We start from the raw sequence: 6000 nt of genomic DNA, 5'->3' as shown, positions 1-6000 counted from the left end.
CACATCCATCAAGTCAGTGACGCCATTCAGCCATCTCATCCTCTGTCATCCCCTTCTCCTCCTGCCCCCAATCCCTCCCAGCATCAGACTCTTTTCCAATGAGTCAACTCTTCGCATCAGGTGGCCAGAGTATTGGAGTTTCAGCTTCAGCATCAGTCCTTCCAATGAACACCCAGGACTGATCTCCTTTAGGATGGACTGGTTGGATCTCCTTGCAGTCCAAGGGACTCTCAAGAGTCTTCTCCAACATCACAGTTCAAAGCATCAATTCTCCAGCACTCAGTTTTCTTCACAGTCCAACTCTCACACCCATACATGACCACTGGAGAAACCATAGCCTTGACTAGACGGACCTTTGTTGGCAAAGTAATGTCTCTGCTTTTGAATATGCTATCTAGGTTGGTCATAACTTTCCTTCTAAGGAGTAAGCGTCTTTTAATTTCATGGCTGCAGTCACCATCTACAGTGATTTTGGAGCCCAAAAAAATAAAGTCTGACACAGTTTCCACTGTTTCCCCATCTATTTGCCATGAAGTGATGGGACCAGATGCCATGATCTTCGTTTTCTGAATGTTGAGCTTTAAGCCAACTTTTTCACTCTCCTTTCACTTTCATCAAGAGGCTTTTTAGTTCTTCTTCACTTTCTGCCATAAGGGTGGTGTCATCTGCATATCTGAGGTTACTGATATTTCTCCCGGCAATCTTGATTCCAGCTTGTGCTTCTTCCAGCCCTGCGTTTCTCATGATGTATTCTGCATATAAGTTAAATAAGCAGGGTGACAATATACAGCCTTGACGTACTCCTTTTCCTACTTGGAACCAGTCTGTTGTTCCATGTCCAGTTCTAGCTCTTGCTTCCTGACCTGCATATAGGTTTCTTAAGAGGCAGGTCAGGTGGTCTCGTATTCCCATCTCTTACAGAATTTTCCACAGCTTATTGTGATCCACACCGTCAAAGGCTTTGGCATAGTCAATAGTGTTTAACAGTGAAAGAAAAAAATTTCCAAAACTAAAATAATGTATCAGGAACACATTATATGTGTCTGTGAACTATCTACTTTTGTAAATAAAAATAATTATGTCACTTATTTCCTTTTCCTTTTTTTCAATTCTTGTATCAATGTTACATTGTTACAGCACAGCTACACACCCCCTCCCCAAAGAAAGCCTCTTTTTAGATAACACAGCATTTTCTAATTTTCACAACAACTGTTGGAGGGGTAATTATATTCAGCCTATAGACAGGAAAATGAAATCTTAGACAATTTAACAATATTATCCACCTTCCTAAGTGGAAAATGCAGAACACCCAAACTCAGGCATATCTGGCTCCAAGTCTGTGGTCTTTAAAGCTATTCAAGCTGCTGATCAGTTTTCTCCCTTTTAACAAGGGAAATGTGACTGTACTGATCCATTGTTGTTCAGTCACTCAGTCATGTCTGACTCTGCGAGCCGAAGGACTGCAGCAGGCTAGGCTTCCCTATCTTCTCTATCTCCTGGAGTTTGCTTAACTTATGTCCATTGAGTGGGTGATGCCATCCAACCATTTCATCCTCTGTTGTCCCCTTTCCCCTCAATCTTCCCAACAGCAGGGTCTTTTCCTATGAGTTGGCTTTTCACATCAGGTGGCCAAAGTATTCAAGCTTCAGTTTTAGCATCAGTCCTTCCAAGGAATATTCAGGACTCATTTCCTTTAGGATGGACTGGTTTGATCTTCTTGCTGTCCAAGATGACTCTCAAGAGTTTTCTGCAACACCACAGTTTAAAAGCATCAATTCTTCAGAGCCCAACCTTCTTTATGGTCCAACTCTCATTCATACACAGCTACTGGAAAACCCACAGTTTCGACTATACAGACCTCGGCCAGCAAAGTGATGTCTCTGCTTTTCAATATGCTGTCTAGGTTTGTCATAGCTTTTCTCTCAAGGTGCAAGAGTCTTTTAATCTCATGGCTCCAGTCACTGTCCTCAGTGATTTTGGAGCCCAAGAAAATAAAGTCTCTCACTACTTCCATTGTTTCTCCATCTTTTGCCATGAAGTGATGGGACCAGATGCCATGATGTTAGTTTTCTGAAGGGTGAGTTTTAAGCCAGCTTTTTCACTCTCTTCTTTCACCTTCAAGAGGCTCTTTACGTCCTCTTTGCTTTCTGCCGTTAGGGTGGTGTCATCTGCATATCTGAGGTCCAGTTATCTGTGTATAATCATTCCAAAATGTTCTTTAAAAAAAAAAAAACTTGGCACTTAATTAAATAATCAAAACTTTGAGAATACAAGAATGAATAACTCCTAGTCTGAATAAGATGCATGTGAATATGTATAGAGATATTACTAAATCTTAGAATATATTAGATAAATAAATAGTCCCCATGCATAACATTTCTGATAAGTATTCCACAGATAAAAATGAGGCTCTGAATAAACTTTGACAGTTTTCTCACAGTGGAACTGGTGAAACACTTTAGTACAGCTGATGGAAGGTCTCTGTCTGGTCTAGAGTTCTCCTTTTTAGCATCTCCTTTCTCTTTAATGACTATTTTACTACTTTTGTGCCATCCTATTCTATCACGGATCATTGGTTCATTAGGAGCAAGAATCTTTATTTTCAGTCTAATTTTTCACATGTTGAAAGTTCAAGTATGAGATAATTACATTCTAATATTTACTCTTCATGACTACTCAAAACCTGCTAATCATTTTGTTACATGTATTACATTTATTATCTCATACATGTCTATAGAACATTGCAAGGCAGATATTTTTACCTCCACTGTATAGTTGAAGAAACTGAGGCTTTGAAGTCACACAGACAGGAGATGGCGAACTGGAATTGAGATGCAGAAATGTCTAACTTCAAGCTGTGTACTCACCCACTTTAAGTACACTGATGTTTCTCTAACAAGCTTTGCAAAATGTCAGCCATGTGCTTTCTATGCCAACCCAGACGTAGCCTCTTCCTCTGTTTACATGGCATTTTGAGCTCTGGGTGAGGCAACTACTCTCTGTGCCAAAGAAAAGAATACTTTATAGTTCCCTATGAAGGAAAGGGAGCTAATACTGTTTTCCAGGGAGAAACCTATTACTTTCAGATTAATGACCGAAATGAAGACACGTCATCCAGAGACACATATTTCCTCTAGGGCAGCATTAAATCTTCTCTAGTGACAGTCAGTGTTCTGGGGATGCTCTGAGTTAATTCTACCTAAATGGAGTTTACATTTTAATCAATTTATCAATGTTATCAACTTGTACATTTTAAACAATGTATGCATTTAATTAAGTTCTACAACTTATTCAGTCCTATAATTTGCCCTGGTGGCTCAGTGGCAAAGAATCTGCCTGCCAGTGCAGGAGACACGAGCTCAATCCCTGGGTTGGGACAATCCCCTGGAAAAGGAAATGGCATCCATTCCAGTATTCTTGCCTGGAAAATCCCATGGACAGAGCAGCCTGGTAGGCTACAGTCCATGGGGTCACAAAGAGTCATACAAGACCTTGTGATTAAATAACAACGAACAAAATAGTTTTAGCTATACACAATAAATTAAATTATATAGAACTTAATTCCACCTGAAGTCCAACTTTTTCTAGATTCAAGGTTATTAGAGATCCTTGAAAAATGTTTCAAGTGGACATATAAGCTTCCAGTGGGAAATGTTATAATTCATACACTGAAAAATATGCTGTCATGTACAAAGATGAAAACTGTGACCTCTTTTCAGTATGCTATACTGTTTCCCAAGAAGAGGGGGAGGAAGAATTTTGCTAATCTGTCTTCATATATTAGCTGGTTCCTGCTGAAAATAATAATGGGCACTTGAAAAAATATCATTCTGTAGTATTATGAAGCTAACCGGCTGACTTGAGCTAAGTTTACAATCTCAACTTTCTTGGCACCATGCTAAAACCAACTGAATTATTTGGTTTTCAAAGCAAGAAAGGTTTACTCTGCCAGTCTAAATGACAAGGGGATTCACTATGTAGTAATTTTTTTAACTTTTTTTAACCCTAATTAAATGTTGTTTTAAAGTTCAGCCTGAGAAATTTATATTCCAATGGAAAATTTACCCCCCACCATGTATTTAAGTCAACTTTGTTTTATTTTTTCTGTAACCACTTACAAAGAAGCATGTTCAAAGTCACATACCAATGATCTACCATAATACAACTTTTGTGTCTACACGGGTGCACTTTAGCCAAAACTCACATTCTTGGAGAGGAATGGATACATCTACTATTTATAGTTAAATACTTCCTGTACCTGGAAAGATTCTTATCCTGGAAGGATTTTAGAACATGATGTACTGATATATTATTTTGAAAATAAAGTGAGTGAGTTACAATCTTTTAAAAGCCTTGCCAGGAAGAAGAGAAGTGCAAAATATAGATTGTGAAACTCCATCTTGGGGAGATTAAGTCATAACTGTATAAATCTCTAAAGTTATGGCAACTTTCCACTATAAAAGTCAAGTGTTACGTTTTCAAAATTCTATACTTTTTGTGTGCTATTTTATAGTGAACTTCTATAATTATTTTATCCTTATAAACCATTCCCCCAATCCCTCCAATACTGTTTTACATGAACTTAGTTCATGTAATATTAGTTCATTAGCTTAAAAAAGTCATCACAGAGTAACAAACAAAACAGGATTTTAAGAAACAGAAACTTGGGGCACTCTAATGAAAAAGAAAATAGCAAGCATCCTTATTTAAATTTCAAAGCATCAACTAAATTCAAGTATCATATAGCATTAATTCCAACACTCAATGTTCCCCTGTAACATTACATCATCTTTCTTGTGCATGAACACATCTGATCTTCAAAGCCATTCCTTGAGGAGACGATCATTACTATAATCTCCATTTTATAAATAAGCAAATGATAACTCAGAAAGTTGAAGTGTCTCCTAAGAGATAAACTAAGGTCCCAGACTAAATCCTTGGTGTGTTCTAAGGCAGGCAAGCCCCATAAAAGTCAGGGTAAATCCTCACTCAGCAGTGAGGATAAGCAATGAAGACCCAGGGCAAACTGCACTTCAGGAAACCCCCTGCTATACTGTATGCAGCAGCTATTCTGTGGTTCTGAAAAAAAGAGACCATTTCCACAATCCTGCATGTATCAGTAGGATAGTAACAAAAAGCTCAGCTTATCTGATTATAATGAAATATGTTAAATAATAAATACAGACATGAAACAACGAACTGGTTCCAAATTGGGAACAGAGTACGTCAAGGCTGTACCGTCACCCTGCTTATATGACTTATATGCAGAGTACATCATGCAAAATGCCAGGCTAGATGAAGCACTGGCTGGAATCAAGATTACCAGGAGAAGTATCAATAACCTCAGATACGCAGATGACACCACCCTTATAGCAGAAAGCAAAAAAGAACTAAAGAGCCTCTTGTTGAAAGTGAAAGAGGAGAGTGAAAAAGCTGGCTTAAAACTCAACATGCAAAAAACTAAGATCATAGCATTTGGTCCCATCACTTCATGGCAAATAGATGGGAAAACAGTGGAAACAGTGACAGACTTCATTTTCTTGGGCTCCAAAATCATTGGATGGTGACTGCAGCCAGGAAATTAAAAGACACTTGGTCCTTGGATGAAAAGCTATGACCAACGTAGACAGCGTATTAAAAAGCAGAGATATTACTTTGCCAACAAAGATCTGGTCTAGTCAAAGCTATGGTTTTTCCAGAAGTCATAAATGGATGTGAGAGTTGGTCCATAAAGAAGGCTGAGTGCTGAAGAATTGATGCTTTTGAACTGTGGTGTTGGATAAGACTCTTGAGAGTCCTTGGACTGCAAGGAGATCAAGCCGGTCAATCCTAGAGGAAATCAATCCTGAATATTCATTAGAAGGACTGATGCTGAAGCTGAAACTCCGATACTTTGGCCACCTGATGTGAAGAACTGACTCATTAGAAAAGACCCTGATGCTGGGAAAGATTGAAGGCAGGAGGAGAAGTGAATGACAGAGGATGAGATGGTTGGATGGC

General features: G+C 38.6%; 1 long non-coding RNA gene across 1 annotated transcript in view; it reads right to left on the bottom strand.

Annotated features, from left to right (window-relative positions):
- Window positions 1–2118: 2118 nt before the first annotated feature.
- The window catches only part of LOC113906388, a 129917-nt gene continuing 126035 nt past the window's right edge, over window positions 2119–6000 (bottom strand). The window contains exon 7 of the long non-coding RNA XR_003514866.1: window positions 2119–2216. This is a non-coding gene — a long non-coding RNA (uncharacterized LOC113906388). The remainder of the gene's footprint in view (window positions 2217–6000) is intronic.

This window comes from Bos indicus x Bos taurus, chromosome 16 (assembly GCF_003369695.1).
Source record: "Bos indicus x Bos taurus breed Angus x Brahman F1 hybrid chromosome 16, Bos_hybrid_MaternalHap_v2.0, whole genome shotgun sequence".
In the NCBI taxonomy this organism is placed as follows: Eukaryota; Metazoa; Chordata; class Mammalia; order Artiodactyla; family Bovidae; genus Bos; species Bos indicus x Bos taurus.
The sequence above is the reverse complement of the archived record's forward strand: the minus strand, read 5'-3'. Positions and strand labels throughout refer to the sequence as shown.